At 42.0% G+C, this 17,800-nt stretch overlaps 1 protein-coding gene across 4 annotated transcripts in view; it reads right to left on the reverse strand.

Moving 5' to 3' along the window:
- Positions 1-17,800, reverse strand: part of gpc3 (glypican 3) — a 331,966-nt gene that overhangs the window by 289,698 nt on the left and 24,468 nt on the right. Inside the window, exon 1 of one of the 4 annotated variants that reach the window (XM_062045443.1) lies at positions 4,199-4,262. The exons of 2 other annotated variants lie outside the window; for them this stretch is intronic. The gene's annotated coding sequence lies outside the window, so the exon portion shown is untranslated. Of the gene's footprint in view, positions 1-3,587; positions 3,689-4,198; positions 4,263-17,800 lie in introns of those variants that run through there. One more of the 4 variants, XM_062045444.1, reaches the window with a different exon arrangement.

Below are 17,800 nucleotides of genomic sequence, written 5' to 3' on the forward strand. Positions count from 1 at the left end.
CTTTTATATTTAAGATTTTAGTCCACTAAATTTGCTGTCATTTTAGCTGACTAAAATGTGATGTAATTTCATTGACTAAAACTAATTTAGATGACTAAAATTAGACTAAAACTAAAATACATTTTAATCAAAAGACTATGACTAAAACTAAATAAAAAAAACTGCTGTCAAAATTAACACTGCATTAGAGTGGCCAACACTATTAATACTTGGATTTTAATGACGTCACGTTCAGTTCCTTGAATATGAGTGGTGGTCAAGCAGCGTCTGTTTTCAATGGGTACCAGGCGCCTTTTCGCCTTTAAGAAAAATGCCCCTATGCTTGCGTCATTTTCAGCTTTATGAACCGTTCAAATCACGAAAAGGAAAAATATTTCTTCAGAGTTCCTCGAAAGCTAATCAAGAATGACAGAAGAGTGCAAGAGCACTGCAAAAAGTCAGTGTTCAAAAACAGGGGAAAAAAATACAAAAATGAGGGGTATTTTACTTGAACTAAGCAAAATTATCTGCCAGAACAAGAAAATTTGGCTTGTCAAGACTTCCCAAAACAAGTCAAATTAGCTAACCTTAATGAATCCAAAAATACCTTAAAGTAAGTATATTCTCACTAATAACAAGTGCACTTTTCTTGGTAGAAAAAAAAGAAGAGACCTTTTTGCTCAATATGTTCAAAAATATTCTTAAATGAAGTAAATGCTAGTGCCATTATCTTGACATAATGACATGCGCTCGGCATTACATTTCTTGAAACCAGCAAACTTATATTAAAAACTAGTTTATTGTTCTTAATGGAAAGGCAACAAGGCAACCGCTTGTTACTCTCTGGGTCTCCTAGCCGCTCAGGCAAATCATATTGTCTAAAAATGCATTTTTCCATCGATAAAATGACATCATCGCGCGATATATACAGCCCCGCCCCCGGCCAAAAATGTTTTAATTGTCATTTTGAGGAATTTATCTGAATGTGCATGAACTATTTCTGTTCAAAATTGTTTGAAATGTCAAATGTTAAAATATTAACTGTCAGTTTACTGTACTGTGCCAACTGTACTACTATATGAGTACGTATTTTCTAATGTTTCATTAAAAATAAAACAGCAAAGTCCATTTGGCTGTCATCTGTGTTAATTATGAGACAATTGTGTCAAAGTCATGATTTTTTTGTTCATGCTTGAAATAAGAAATGATTACTTTGAAAAAGTAGTTTTATACTTGTGAGTGTTGATGACACAGCTTTGCAACAGTTGATATTCTAGTTTCAAGCATGTTTTACTCAATATAGGTCATGAAATCTCAGCAACAAGCTGTAATATCTTACTGAGATCATTTAGGACCAAAACCCTTAAAACAAGCAAAACACTAACATAAAATCTGCTTAGTGAGAAGAATTATCTTATCAGACAGAAAATAAGCAAATATCACCCTTATTTGAGATATTTAATCTTAGATTTCAGTTTTTGCAGTGAGGAAGTTTTCTGTCCTGAGCAGGAGCTCAGGTCTCCATGCATCACCAAACATCTACTTAGGTGATTTTTTTGATGTGATTCTGTTAATGATTGAGAAGTTTATTGACATCTTAAAGAATTGAATCCATGTAATGCTTTCCACGCTGTGGCCACTAACCTTTAGAGCAGACCTGGGCATTGTGCGGCCCGCGGGCCGCATCCGGCCCTTTGTACGTCCCTGTCCGGCCCGCGTGAGGCCAATTATAAATTACAAAATAAATTTTAAAAAGCATCTATTTCGAGTGTGCAATACAACGGTGCTGCTTTTGTTTTGAAAAGCGTTATTTGTATTACTTCCGTGTGGACGTATGCTCGTGCGCGCAGCGGCAATCTCAAATTACAAAATAAATTTAAAAAAACATCTTTGTCGTGCGTGCAATACAACTGTGCTGCTTTTATTTTGAAAAGTGTTATTGTGCGTATGTCCTGTGAGGGAAGGCGCACAGCGACTAAAAAGAGAAAAGTTGATGACGAATGGCGTGTTTTCAACAAGACAAGTAAAGGTAAAGCCGTGTGCTTATTTGTGGTACACACGTTGCTGTGTTTAAAGAATATAGTGTAACGACCTGCTGAAGTAGATGTTGTCTTCTTGAGTTGCGTAAATGAGGAGTGAGGAGACGTGCGTGTGGAAGGAACGAGATATGTTGAGCTGTGTTAGTATAGCTTGCTCAATAAAAGTTTAAAAAGAGCGTCAGACTTTATGTGCACTTCTTCTGGACGCTACAATTGGTGGCAGAAGTAAAACTTTGCGCATACTGCACTGTTTGTGTGCTACGTCATCGGGAGGTACGTGCCACGTGAGGAGCTCGCCGCAAAGAGAGAGAGAGAGAGAGAGAGTGTTTACAGGTGCAGCCACGCTGCTTGCCACGGGGGGAATTCCGCCCTCAATGAAGACTCCCAGGTTTGATGGCAAGGCGAACTGGGAGGCATTTCATCCCACTTCTGACATCAATTGTAGCGTCCAGAAGAAGTGCACACCAAGTCTGATGCACTTTTTAAACTTTTATTGAGCATGCTATACTAACACTGCTCAACTTATCTCGTTCTTTCCAAAAGGAAAACCCATCCTCACTCCTCATTTCCGCAACAGCAACGCTTCCTCCTTCTTCGCCAATCACCTTACAGGCGTGCTACGTTCACAATGTTTTCTTATCTGGTTAAATAAAGGTTTTACAACAAAGAGGATGCAGGATAAAGTGACAGAAATTGAAATTTTTGTATTGCAATATACATCAGGAAGTGTTGTGTAAGAAAGTGTTAAAAATAAAACCATCAAAAGCCATCTGCTTTTGTATAAAGATAAGTTAGGTTAAATGAAAATATTATTATTATTATTATCTATCTTACGGTATATCAAAAATAATTTGAGCAAAATTTAATTGAAATATTGTCAGTGTGGCCCCCCAGCAGTGCTCAGGTTGCTCATGCGGCCCCCGGTAAAAATTAATTGCCCACCCCTGCTTTAGAGGTTAACCTTTAGAGGTTAAAAAGACAAATAGATGGCACAAAAAGCCAAAAGGCTTGTTTCCATTGTGATCATTAAATATTCATCACATTTGATACATTCAATAATAAAAGATATATAACCTGTAACATGTATATAAAAAATTACGTTAAAAAATGGATAAATTATGTACATATACACAGTATACATGTCAGGTGATTTGAAAAACAATATATACAAAAAAAAAAGGTTAAATGAGTTTGGTTGCTTTGCTAATTGATTTTGCTAAATCTGTTTTGATTATTTAATTCTTTACTTTGACATATTTGATTGTGAATACATGTATTTTGTTATAATGGATGATTTTCCTTTTGATTAAGTTTGAATATGCTTATTCTGATGAATTATTTAGGCCTATATTTGTTTTAACACATGTGTCTTTGAAATTGATTTAGAATATATATTTACCATATATATACTATACTAATTACGTCCATGTATTACTATTGCAGATTGTGGTGCTTGGTTTCCTGTTGTTCATCTTTGACACTTTGGGGTTTAAATAAATGTTTAACTGTTTACAACTGCGTGCCTTGCCATCCTTGGTTTGAAAGTCTGGTTTACAAAGGTTACATTACCTTCACCTCAGGTGGGGTGTGACAATTCCATTGCATAGTTGGATCATTTGCTTGCATCTGCTTTTTGCAAGAAGATATAGGCCCCTTTGCATACTCAGATACTACTTGGATACAATTATCAGAGAAAGCAGCGAACAATTACAGCACACAAGCAACCGTCTACAAAGTAAAATGATGCAGCACTGAAGGAGGGACCCAGGTGGAATTAAATGGAATGAGAATCAGGTGTGTTGGCAGCACATGTGTAGCCAGATAGAGACTGCGTTGTGTATTGCTGGTGTTGCTTTGAAGACAAGGGGACTCGGTGGTTGCCTTTAGCCAAAACAGGTGGCGTATTTATTGCTGTATGAAATACACAGGAAATAATGCAGCAGCATTAGCACACGAGTCTGCAGCACACCAGTCTCCTCACGGCATGTCTCAACAGCAAGTGAGTTTAAATGACCAGAAATGCTATATGAAACATTCACAAATGTCACAAAACCTATACATCACAATTAAAAATACACTGAACATTAATACACCAAATATTTTATACAATAGGAAAATAAACAATAAATTAAAACAGTACAGAAAAATAGAATAAAGTTTTGGGAGCAACAGAAACATACCTGTATGAAATACACAGGAAATAATGCAGCAGCATTAGCACACGAGTCTGCAGCACACCAGTCTAAAATGGAGGGAAAACTTCAATGAAGTGCCGCAGCCACTGTGTGTGAGTGAGAAGTGCTACCGAACAGTACACTAGCAAAACGTTTGCTAACACACTCAAACTCTGAGCAAAACAAGTGTACATGAACATGTCAGCAATATTAGCAGCACAAGAGTAACTTATAACCCCGTTTCACAGTTACATTCTCTTTAAAACACGAGAGCAGAGAAAAACACTCACCTCCTCACGGCATGTCTCAACAGCAAGTGAGGAAGACAACGTCACTACCGGAAGAAGGTAGGACTTCAAAATAAAATGACAAATGCTCCCAAAACAAACTATTTGCTGAAAAAATTACTAAATAAAAGTGACAATGAATACAATAGAGCAATTAAATAAAACGTGAGGGAATTTTGGTGGAATGCATAACATATATATTATATACCTGCTACATTCACCCCTCCTGAATTACACCAAAATCCTGAGCAGCTGACTGGACATGACCAGTAACACTGGGCCATACGCACGGGTTTACATTAAGATCTAATCTTACATTCAGCTTGAGAGCTACCTGACAAACAGGTTTAGAGAAATCAAAGGGTTGCGCAAGCCCTAGTCCCTCCCAGAATCGCCTGGTGCCGTGTACACCAAACTACCCGGCCCACTTTACTCTTAAGCCACACCTGCAAGGATACACACCAAGTACCATCTTACAGCGGCAAAGTGCAAAACAAAATAAAAACAACAATACAATAGACACAATATCCCAGGAAAAAAATGAAAACCAAAAGACAACCCTTTAGAACAGAATAGGGCAAGAAGACACTTTGATTACCAACCAAATGAGTTTAAGAACCCCCCATGATAATCGGCGTCTGAGCCATTGTCTCTACTAGGCGTCTGACCCCCTTAACAACCCTGCCAGCACGTGTTCTAAACACACCGCCTTCTTGTGTGGATGCCTGGCTTACTCGACCCCGTCCCCCAACTGGTAACATTGTGTCAGGGATAACAGTTGGGACATGGCCTGTGGCAACCCCCGGTTGTCTGCTGTGTCAACTGCTGGCACTGTGACTGGTTGAAATGACTGGATACTGCTTGCATCAATCACTGATACTGTATCTGGTGCCACAGACCGGTCTATCTCTGTATCAGAAGAGTCTTGCTCCATATCAGACTGGGCTGCATCCATAGACACTCCGTCACAGGGTTGGTGACTGGCGGATTCTTCAGCCCCGCTCAATACCCATGCACTCGTCCTATCCTCCAAACTCTCCCCCTCCAAAGAGTCGATGAGATCCTCCATTTGACACTTATCCTCTGAATCATCAAGACTGTCCTCAGTTCCTGACATGTTTCCATCAGCAGACTCTATGGGCAGGAAGCTGATGGGGCGGCGTGGCGAAGTTGGTAGAGTGGCCGTGCCAGCAATCGGAGGGTTGCTGGTTACTGGTGTTCGATCCCCACCTTCTACCATATTAGTCACGTCCGTTGTGTCCTTGGGCAAGACACTTCACCCTTGCTCCTGATGGCTGCTGGTTAGTGCCTTGCATGGCAGCTCCCGCCATCAGTGTGTGAATGTGTGTGTGAATGGGTGAATGTGGAAATACTGTCAAAGCGCTTTGAGTACCTTGAAGGTAGAAAAGCGCTATACAAGTATAACCCATTTATCATTTAATTTATATGTCCAGGATAAGGTTGCGATGTACCACCTTCGTTTTTCCTTTGTCATCTTCCAACTTGTAGACATGAGTCTGCGGGTTGCTGTCCATGACAGTATAGACTGTTTGTTAAAGAGGTTCATTTAGCCTACTAATGTGTATTTATAAATAGTTGATTTATATAGGCTAGTAAGGTAAAGTTTTGTACCTGACAAGTTTCGGCTATCTTGCTTCTGCAGCCTTCCTCAGAGGTGTCACGTGATGTTAGTGTGACGTCATCTGTGACGTGTTATATGGATTGTCCGTTTGGTGGACATCCGGACGACAGGGGGCGCCCCGCCCTACCCCCGACGCACACCAGGGGACACCGCCATCCCACCACCTCAGGTGGGATGGAACAATCCATACAACACGTCACAGATGACGTCACACTAACATCACGTGACACCTCTGAGGAAGGCTGCAGAAGCAAGATAGCCGAAACTTGTCAGGTACAAAACTTTACCTTACTAGCCTATATAAATCAACTATTTATAAGTATAGACTGTTGGTTCCCACTTGTCTGCAAGTTTCTTCTTTCCCTTCTCGCCTTTGTTGGCGAGGAGTACTCGGTCTCCCACATTCAAGTCAAGTCAAGTCAAGTCAACTTTATTTATATAGCACATTTTCAACAACTGTTTAGGTTGCACCAAAGTGCTTTACAGGTTAAAAAAGCATGGAGCAAACAAAAAACCAACAAAAAAAAAAAAAAAAAAAAAAAAAAAAAAACCAACAACAAAAAAAAAAACAACTAAGCAAAACAAAAAACAAACAAACAAAGAACATAAACAATGAGTGTGCTAAACAAGACAATGCAAATGCAATACGGTAAAAGGGGTCGAATAAAAAGTTAAAAAAAAAAAAAAAAAAAAAAAAAAAAAAAAAAAATTGAGGTAAGTAACATTCAGGTAAGTCCCCTTGACCTTCCGATTGTAACCTCTGGCTTGCTTGTCTTGTTCTTTGATAGCATGCCTTTGAGCGATGCCAGCTGCTTCATGGAGGTAAGACATAAGAGATGTTACATAGCTGTCATAGTCAACGACCACCGGGTCATGTAGGACCCGTTTGAACATCACATCAACGGGGAGCCTCGGAACCCGCCCAAACATGAGATGAAAAGGCGCGTATCCAGTTGTTTCATGCACCGTTGCATTATATGCAAATGTCAGGGTCTGGATTTGCTGTGGGCCACTTGGCCTTCTCTTTCAGCGACAACGAACGCAGCATATTCCCAAGAGTCCAGTTAAATCTCTCAGTCCCTCCGTTCCCCATGGGGTGGTAGGTTGTAGTGTGCGACTTGGAGACTCCTGATAGTTTAAGCAGCTCCGCAATAAGCTCACTCTCAAAGTTGGCACCTTGATCTGTGTGGATGCGCCTTGGAAACCCGTATACACAGAAGACGTTATCCCATAACTTTTTGGCAACCTGCTTCGCCTGTTGGTTTGCACAGGGAAAGGCATGGGCCAACTTTGTGAAGTGGTCCGTCAGGACAAGAACGTCCACTGAACGCTGCTTGCTATTCTCTGCACTCCAGAAATCCAAGCACACTAGTTCCATTAGAGCCGAGGTCCTGATACTCTCAAGTGGAGCTCTGGCGGAAGGATCTGGTGTCTTGGCCAAGATGCACCTCTGACAACACTTGACATAATCTTTAATTTGATGCTCCATTCTAGGCCAAAAGAAGCGTTGTCTTGCCAGGTGAATTGTTCTTGCCTGCCCTTGATGTCCGGCCAAGTCATGCACACCGCGCAAGGCCTTTTCTATCAGGCTCTTGGGCAACACAAACTGATGCCTCTTCTGTTTGCTCATGGAATCTTTGGCGACTCTGTAGAGCACCCCATCAATAACTTTAAGCCTCTCCCACTGTCTGATAAGGACTAGAGCACTCGTGTCCAGACCGTCCTTCTCTCGCCTTGAGGGCCTCCTCTGCCGATTGATAAATGGCATGACTCTAGAGATGCCTGGGTCAAGCTCTTGACTTTTCCGGAGCTCTTCCACGGAAAAGACTGGTAGCAGGTCGTGTCCCGGTGAAACAAGGTTCTGGATGGACTGAACCAGTTCTGTCGCTCTGGACTCTGTAGCTGCACCCCAGTGGTCGTGAGAATCAAGAACTGCCTTCACAATGTCGCCATCCAGAGATGGGGGACAACGGGATTGAGTCGCACTTCGTTTTGTCCTCTTCGTCTGGTAACACTGGACTTTTAAACGGAAGACATCCTGAACTCCGTGTTCTCCAAATCCATCAGATTCGGCAAGCAGATTGCTGTAGAACTCTGAGACTAGTCTATTCCCAATGGTCTTAGCAAAAGGGTCCCTGCTGAGAGCGTCAGCCAATTTGTTCTTGGTTCCTGCAATGTGCTTCAGACTGAATGTGTATGGAGCAAGCTTTGCAACCCATCGCTGTTCGCAGGCGTCGAGTTTGGGCTTAGTCATTATGTATGTGAGTGGATTGTTGTCGGTCCATACTGTGAAGGAATTACCCTTCAGCCAATGGCTGAATTTGTCACACACACTCCACTTCAGCGCCAAAAACTCGAGCCGATGAGCTGGATAATTTTTCTGAGAACTGCTTAGAGTCTTACTTGCAAATGCTATGGGCCGCGCTTTACTTTCACCAGCCGGTACTTGTGACAATACTGCACCAAGCCCGTCCAAGGAAGCATCAGTCGACAGAATCATGGGACGTGAGAAGTCAGGATGTGCAAGGACCACACAGTCCAGCAAACTCTCTTTAAGACTGACAAAGGCGACGTCACACTCTGGAGTCCAGTCATTAGGTTTGAGTTTCCTGAATGTTCCTGCCTTCCCACTTACTTTTTTCTTTCCTCTTCTCTTTTGACCAGCAGTTAGAGCAAAGAGTGGCTTGGCAATGGAAGAGCAGTTGGGGATGAAATGCTGGTAGAAAAACACCATGCCCAAAAAGGATTTGATCCTTCGCACTGAAGGTATACATCCGTCATCTTCCATGAGATCAGACCTTGACATACTGGATATGACTTCCACCTTTGCAGGGTCCACGGCCACTCCACTTCCATCTACGATGTGACCCAGAAACTTGACGGATGATCGCAACAGGTGACATTTTTTGGGACTTAACTTCAGGTTGTGGTCTCGCAGGCGCTGGAATACGACCTCCAGTCTCTGTAGGGCCTCCTCTTCAGTCGCTGCAAATACGAGCAAGTCATCTAAATAACATAACAGGCTACTGAAATTCAGATCCCCAAATATACACAGCATCATGCGCATGAAAGAGGCCGGACTATTGCACAGTCCTTGCGGCATCCTGTTATACTCATGCAGGCCTAGCGGTGTTGTAAAGGCTGTGTATTTTTTGTCCTCTTCAGCCATGGGGATGTTGTAGAAGCCGGACGTTAAGTCCATGGTACTGAAGTAGGCATTCCCTCCCAAGGAAGCCAAGCAATCTGACTGGTGTGGAAGGGGATGGGCGTCCTTGAGTGTTCTCGCATTCAACCAGCGGAAATTGGTGCAAATCCTCAAGTTTCCATCCTTTTTCCATACCATCACTAACAGTGAGGCATAGTCACTAACAGACTTCCGAATGATCCCTTGCTCCTCCATTTCTGTCAAGACTTGACGTAGCTTGTGGTAGTGAGCGGGGGGTACTCTCCGGTAAGGAAGGCGGAATGGCCGGTCATCGGTAAGTTGAATGCGGTGGACAAAGCCCTTCGCTTCACCACAGTCCATTTCGTGCTTGGAGAAGACATCGTTGTAACACTCGAGCAGCCGCACTAACTTTTCCTTTCCTGCGTAGCTAGTCTGACAGTGCTCTATGTCAAGGTTGCCAAGGCCAACATCTCGTAGTCTCTGTTTGAGATCTGAAGGACTGATTGGTGTGTGGTGTTTGCCTGGTACGGTTTTGTCAATTTGACAAGAGCCTTGAAGAAGTTCAAAATCTTCCACAGCTAAGCAAGGGGACACATCTGCAAGTTTACAGTTCCTCTTCAGTGTAACTGGTCTATCAGACAGGTTGGTGACCTTCATGGGGACCCACCTATCACCCCACAGAGGTGTCACAACACGGCCAATCATGATGTTACGTGGGATGGACCTGGATGAGGTCGGCTCAACCAACACAGTGCTTCCTGGTGACATGACCGTATCGTTAGGCAACTTGCCCCAGACGAGGTGTTCTTGCATCGCTAAAAGAGTTACTGACTGCTTGAGCTTGAGTGTGCCAATGTTCTCTGGTAGCTCCTTACCCCTCCAACGAGATGTATTTGCCATGAGGTCCAAGAACTGTTCACACTCTGGGGATGACAAAGGACTGCAAACAGAGATAAGCCGCCAGTAATCATCACTGTTTTTCAACTGCTGCATGAGAAACTTGATCACATTTGTGGCGATGATGAGATCATCTCGCTGGCCTGGCACCACCAGAACTGGAACGATACAGCTAATCCCATACACCTTCAGTTCAACCTCATACATACACTTCGGTTTAGTGAGTTTTCCTCCACACCCAATTAAAACCACTGCCTGTGTCATCAGTTTTTGTCCTAACAAGACTTTTTCACTCAGCATCTTTCCTTCTGCTTCTTCACTGAAAGTACAGGCCATGGAACCTGAATCAAGCATTCCTTGCATCTGGAACATATTATTCACATTGACTGGAGTATAGAATAGTTCATCATATGGCTCAACTCTATGCGTGTTCTGTGCTATTATCTTCACATCAGCCGGTGCTGCACTGCACATTTTCAAATAACACTGTTCAAATTCACTGTCACTTTTGAGGGATTGATTGTCCTCACCCACACGTCCCCTCTCCCAATGCGGGTCAGTTAGTTTAAACCCTGCTGCTCTTGAGGTGGATGTGCAGCTTGATCCTCCCATCCGGGAGTGTAGCTTGGACATTCTCTCTTTATATGGCCAGGCTTAAAGCAAGACAAACACAAGTAGTCCCGCCTGCAGTGCACTAAAGTGGTGTGTTCCACAGACTTCCACACCTTGCAGGGTTTTCTCTGTGACTGGTCAAACGGGCGCTGTCTATACATCGGCTGATTTTTCAGAGCCAGCGCCTGGCTGTTCTGGGCGAGTGTGCGGTCAAGCAGACCAATCAGAGTCTTTAGACAATTATCATCAACCTGAGGAGTAAACTTGGCACTCACTTCGGCCTGGACAGGAGGCAACTCTCGGTAGCTATTTGTAGACACTTCCTCAGACACAGGTGTTTGAATATGAGCAGTCACATGTCTTGCTGGTGCAAGACAGTTTGTTCTGGTGTTCAGCTGTTCTCTCATGTCGATCTGATAACGGTCAACGTGCTCCTGTATTTCATCAGCAGTCCATTTCTCTGGTGCTTTGAACCGCAGCACTGCAGCAAGGGAGGGATCGGGACAATATTTGACAAACATCATTGTTACCTCTCGACGAGGATCATCAATATGCCGCCCCTGCCTGCTCAAGCCCTCCTCGGCTGCATCAACAGCTTTGTTAAGGCGGATCCAGTATTCGACTGGGTTCTCTCCTGTTACAGGCACAGTGCTATAAAAGTCTGCAAGAGGCATACTAGAACATGACACACCACTAAAATGCTGTTTCAGTAAGTCAGTAATAACTTTTTGGTTCTCATGAGGAATCAGTGATGGATTGCTACGGAGTGTTATCTTTACAATGTCTCTAGCTTTCCCCATTAATCTAGACAACATCTCCTGATGCTGCTCTTCTAGACGTATGTTCCTTTTTCTCAAGTATGTGTCCATGAGCTCTTCCCATTCATGTACCGAGAGCTTGTCGGACCCATCCCCTCTGTACACAGGAGGCTCCCTCACATCGGACTGCACGACTAATTTCACACCAGTCAGGTTAAGCGTGGAGTCAACCATTGACTGGCCTGCACCTGAGTTCTGAACTCGTGCCTGATCGCCTTCAATTGTCTGACTCTCTCCCTTTAACTGAGCTGATATGGACTGTCCTACTTGCTGGGCGATGTGTGTGATGAGGTCACTCAAAGCTGGGTCACTCCTGTCTGGGATGGTTGAAAGACAAAAAGACGGTCTGTGAGTAAGGGGTGTGTGAACAGGTAGACAGGTGGGAGTGAAAGCTGGGGAAGCTACATTGCCTGGGACATTAACTGAATGGGTGGAGCTGAGCGCTGGTGATCTCACAACACCTGGACTTGTGACTGGAGAATTAGACAGCTGCGCCCCCCTCCCAAAACCAGCAACGGGAGAGTTAAACATATGTGCCCCCCTCTCAAAACCAGAAATTGGAGTGTTAAACAGCTGTGCCCCCCTACCAAAACCAGAATCAACAGTTTGAACAGCTGTACCATTTACAACATTGGATTCCATCTTTCAAAATAGTTTGGTTGATGTCAACAAAAATTTAAAAAATATATAACTATTGATTTACATTAACAAATGGAAAGTGCTTTTTTTTTTTTTTTTATCGTTCACTTGACACTTCACTTTTTTTTCTTTTTTTTTTAAATGCCTTTTTAACTTTCCATGAAGAAGAAAAAAAAACAAATCCCCCTTTTTACTGGGACAACGTCACTTCAATGTAAACCTCTTTAAGAAACCTTCATTTGTTGTTGTTCTGACGTTCAACAACCTCCGGTGACCAAACTGGTGTTGATCCACGATGTCAACCGGGTCACGGCACCAATGTAGCCGGATCGAGTCTGCGTTGTGTATTGCTGGTGTTGCTTTGAAGACAAGGGGACTCGGTGGTTGCCTTTAGGCGAAACTGGTGGCGTATTTATTGCTGTATGAAATACACAGGAAATAATGCAGCAGCATTAGCACACGAGTCTGCAGCACACCAGTCTCCTCACGGCATGTCTCAACAGCAAGTGAGTTTAAATGACCAGAAATGCTATATGAAACATTCACAAATGTCACAAAACCTATACATCACAATTAAAAATACACTGAACATTAATACACCACAGTCAAATATTTTATACAATAGGAAAATAAACAATAAATTAAAACAGTACAGAAAAATAGAATAAAGTTTTGGGAGCAACAGAAACATACCTGTATGAAATACACAGGAAATAATGCAGCAGCCTTAGCACACGAGTCTGCAGCACACCAGTCTAAAATGGAGGGAAAACTTCAATGAAGTGCCGCAGCCACTGTGTGTGAGTGAGAAGTGCTACCGAACAGTACACTAGCAAAAAGTTTGCTAACACACTCAAACTCTGAGCAAAACAAGTGTACATGAACATGTCAGCAATATTAGCAGCACAAGAGTAACTTATAACCCCGTTTCAGTTACATTCTCTTTAAAACACGAGAGCAGAGAAAAACACTCACCTCCTCACGGCATGTCTCAACAGCAAGTGAGGAAGACAACGTCACTACCGGAAGAAGGTAGGACTTCAAAATAAAATGACAAATGCTCCCAAAACGAACTATTTGCTGAAAAATTTACTAAATAAAAGTGACAATGAATACAATAGAGCAATTAAATAAAACGTGAGGGAATTTTGGTGGAATGCATAACATATATATTATATACCTGCTACACATGGAACAAAGTAAAGGTGATTTAAAACACAGAGACAAAACCGGAAATACTGACAAAACAAGAGCACCAGGACAGGAAGTGATTATAAACACAGGAAGTAGAAACTACAAATAAGAGTGCTGCACAGGAGTTAAAACGTCAAACACGGGAAAACACAAACGTGATCAAACTGTCCGTAGCAAGGCTGACAGTTCTGGCCAGTTTCAGGTGGTGGGGGCGGGTCACTGAGTCATACTCATGAGAGGGTACACTGTCAGTACTTGACGTTCATAGTTGTAGTTGCTCTTAGAGTCACTCGTTAGCTGTGGTGTTTGGTATGGATATCTGTAGTTATTTTTATAAAAATATGTGGACAAGTGAGGATGCGATTGGTAGCGAGCACGAAGCAGCGCTATTCACTTCTACTGGAAACGTAAGCACTGAAGTCAACAGTAACACTGGCGTCAACATTCATGCAAGGGTAGATGGCTGCAGCAGTTAATGGGGGGCACACACACACACACACACACACACACATATGGCTGTTGACCAAGTATGCCTTGTGTGAAAAGCCGTTGATATTATGTGACTGGGCCGGTATGCAAAGGAAGTGCCTTTAAGGTTTTTTGGCGCTCTGTACTTCTCCCTACGTCCGTGTATATAGCTGCGTTTTAAAAAGTCATAAATTTTCCTTTTTGAAACCGATACAGATAATTTTTAAACCTATACCGATAATTTCTTATATTACATTTTAAAGCATTTATCGGCCGATAATATCGGCAGTCCGATATTATCGGACATCCCTAGTGAGGACTTTTGATGGTGAGAGCCGCAATATTGCCACCTTTGAGTATTTTCATGAACTGGATAGGGTTTCTCACCTTCTTTTTTAAAGTTTGGGCACTTGAAACGTTCTTTGGCACCATGGTGGTTTATTTTACAGCCATAGTCAATTTTAATGTTTTCAAAAGGACAAGCGGTAGAAAATGGATGGATGGATGGAATTTTGTCAATGTTTGGCCGTACAATAACCAAGTCAGTACACAAAAATAGGGGCATAATTTTGGTGAAAATAGCTGTCAAACATGGAATCATATCAGAAGTGGGGCATACAAAATTCCATTGTGGTCGTGTATAGAGGCAAAAAGCGTTTCAAAAAGCTGTTTACCAAAGTGCATAAGGAAAGTCCTTATAACAACATAACTGCTGTGTTAGGACATAAAGTATTGCTTTAGCTTGTAAAAACAAAATCTCTACGGCTTTAACTTTGGCCCTTAAAACTATAGATCTTCCAAAACGGACTTCAGACTGTAAACAGCGGAGATGGAGGGCAATTTAGAGAGGCGACGCAGCCGGGTGTCAGTCAAGATTATTAACAAGCAACAAGGAGCAATACTGGGAACAAGTTCAGCTAACTTCACAGCAGCTCCCTTCATGTTTGAGGAGCAGCGACTAATGGGTGAAAAATGCAATAAAAGTGCCGTGCAGCACCTTTTGTGTGCACACTGACACGCTCAGAAGCTTGAATCAATACAGACTACGATCGCCAATAGATAAGACCAACTTCATTTCAGGCTGCTAGGGCAAGATTATTAAGCAGCCCCGCACCTTACACGGAGAAAGAGGATCCTGGAATTAAACTTTAATATCCGAAAGTTTTTTCTTCATTTGTCATGTGGCAGATGATGAATGTGTTTCATTACACAATTTCAATGTAATGCAAAAAGAATGTAAGAAGAATTTCTCTCAACTCAATTTGAGTCCACCCTGTGCTCTTATTTAGGTGTGTTTTTTTTTCCTTTACTTGAAATGTTCCTCTCTGTAGAAATACGGCAGCGGCAAGCTCACGAGCGCCCCCACCCTTTTATGGTGAGCCAGAGTACTGACGTCATGCTTATAACAAGACATTACACAGGCTGTACAAAAGTCATGGTGTATAATAAATGTTCAAAAATACTTCAACATAGGCAACATAGTCACAAACAAAAAAACGGGTGCGCGCATATAAAAAATATATTTTTTTGTTTTTTAATTAAATTAAGAAATGTCTAAATTAGGAATGTCTAACACAATCTGCACCTCCCTTGCTAAAATACATAATACAATAAATGGTAAATGGGTTATACTTGTATAGCGTTTTTCTACCTTCAAGGTACTCAAAGCGCTTTGACACTATTTCCACATTCACCCATTCACACACTGATGGCGGGAGCTGCCATGAGAGGCGCTAACCACGACCCATCAGGAGCAAGGGTCAAGGACACAACGGACGTGACTAGGTTGGTAGAAGCTGAGGATCGAACCAGGAACCCTCAGGTTGCTGACACGGCCACTCTCCCAACAGCGCCACGCCGTCCCCACAATACATAATACCTACTCGTAGCGGAAAACCCAGCATGGAACACTTCACTTTTCAGGAAACACAGACATTACCGTCGATCATAAGATTCTATTAGCACGTATCAAAACACTTATTGGTATGTCAGACTTAGCCTTTTCTTAGTTTAACTCTTATCTTACTGACAGGATGCAGTGTGTCTCCCCTAACAATGTGACCTCGAAGTATGTTCAGGTAACGTGCGGAGTTCCACAGGGTTCAGTTCTAGGCCCTGCACTCTTCAGCATTTACATGCTGCCTCTAGGTGACATCATACGCAAATACGGTGTTAGCTTTCACTGTTATGCTGATGACACCCAACTCTACATGCCCCTAAAGCTGACCAACACGCCAGATTGTAGTCACCTGGAGGCGTGTCTAAATGAAATGAAACAATGGATGTCCAGCATCATTTTGCATCTTAACGCTAAGAAAACGGTAATGTTAAATATCAGTCCTGCTAGACACTGACACTTATTTAATAATACCACCTTAACATTTGACTACAAAACAATTACACAAAGTGACTCGGTAAAGAATCTCGGTATAATCTTTGAACCAACTCTCTCGTTTGAGTCACACATTAAGAGTGTTACTAAAACAGCCTTCTTTCATCTCCGTAATATCACAAAAATGTGTCCAATTTTTTTCATCAACGACTCTGAAATCATTATTCATGCGTTCGTTACATCTCGTCTCGATTACTGTAATGTATTATTTTCGGGTCTCCCTATGTCTAGCATTAAAAGATTACAGTTGGTACAAAATGCGCCTGCTAGACTTTTGACAAGAACAAGAAAGTTTGATCATATTACGCCTATACTGGCTCACCTGCACTGGCTTGTTGCTGGATGATTCCTTAAAATGTTTCAGTTCTATTCACACATTTAAAAAACACTTTAAGACCAATGTCTTGAAAAAATATATCACTCTTGAATCAACACAGTAGTTAATACTATGATCAATGTTAATTTAAATACTAAATGTGGGATATGAATAATAATGGAAGTATAATTGTTTGTATATAGTATATAAATTGGTGCAAAGGTTTAACACGTGTACAAGGATATTTCACATGCCTTTACTGTGTATATAATTGAACTGTGTTTATATTGTGTATAATGTGTATTTATAATATGTTGTACAAAGGACATTTAATAATTTTCGGAAGTTCATCTTGTACTTGACATTGTTTATAGGGTTAGGCGCAATAAGTGTTCAACTTCAGCCTAAACCCTTTCGGTCTACAACATTTTCATTTTCAATTTATGAATGTTTGTTGTTTATTTTGTTGACGATTGACCGAAGAATAATAAACTAAACTAAACTTCCTGTGCACTTAAGATGTGACTTTAAGGTTTTACTACTTACGTATAAAATACTAAACGGTCTAGCTCCATCCTATCTTGCTGATTGTATTGTACCATATGTCCCGGCCAGAAATCTGTGTTCTAAGAACTCTGGCTTATTAGTGATTCCCAGAGCCCAAAAAAAGTCTGCGGGCTATAGAGCGTTTTCTGTTTGGGCTCCAGTACTCTGGAATGCCCTCCCGGTAACAGTTAGAGATGCTACCTCAGTAGAAGCATTTAAGTCCCATCTTAAAACTCATTTATACACCCTAGCCTTTGATAGGCACCTTTTTAGCCCAGTTGATCTGCCGTCTCTCTTTTCCGCTCTGCCCCCCTCTCCTGTGTGGAGAGGTTATCAGGTGGCCACAGATCAGCTTATACGGCGGAGGCGCTAGCTGTTCCTAGTTGGGAGCCGGGATGGACCACGGCTCTACACATCAATTGTATGATGAATGAATGCAAGAGTGAGCCTGAGCTCTAAGAGAAACTGATTTAGATGAATGTGCCTCCATAACCACAGAAAATACTTCTATAACAAAGTTTACTGAACGAAGATAAATAATTACTTTATGTCATCATTACACCTATTTGTATAAGGTGAGAGGCAGACCTGCCTCCTCTGACCCTTTCAAACAATGCAAATGAACTCTTTG

This window comes from Entelurus aequoreus, linkage group LG04 (assembly GCF_033978785.1).
Source record: "Entelurus aequoreus isolate RoL-2023_Sb linkage group LG04, RoL_Eaeq_v1.1, whole genome shotgun sequence".
NCBI lineage: Eukaryota > Metazoa > Chordata > Actinopteri > Syngnathiformes > Syngnathidae > Entelurus > Entelurus aequoreus.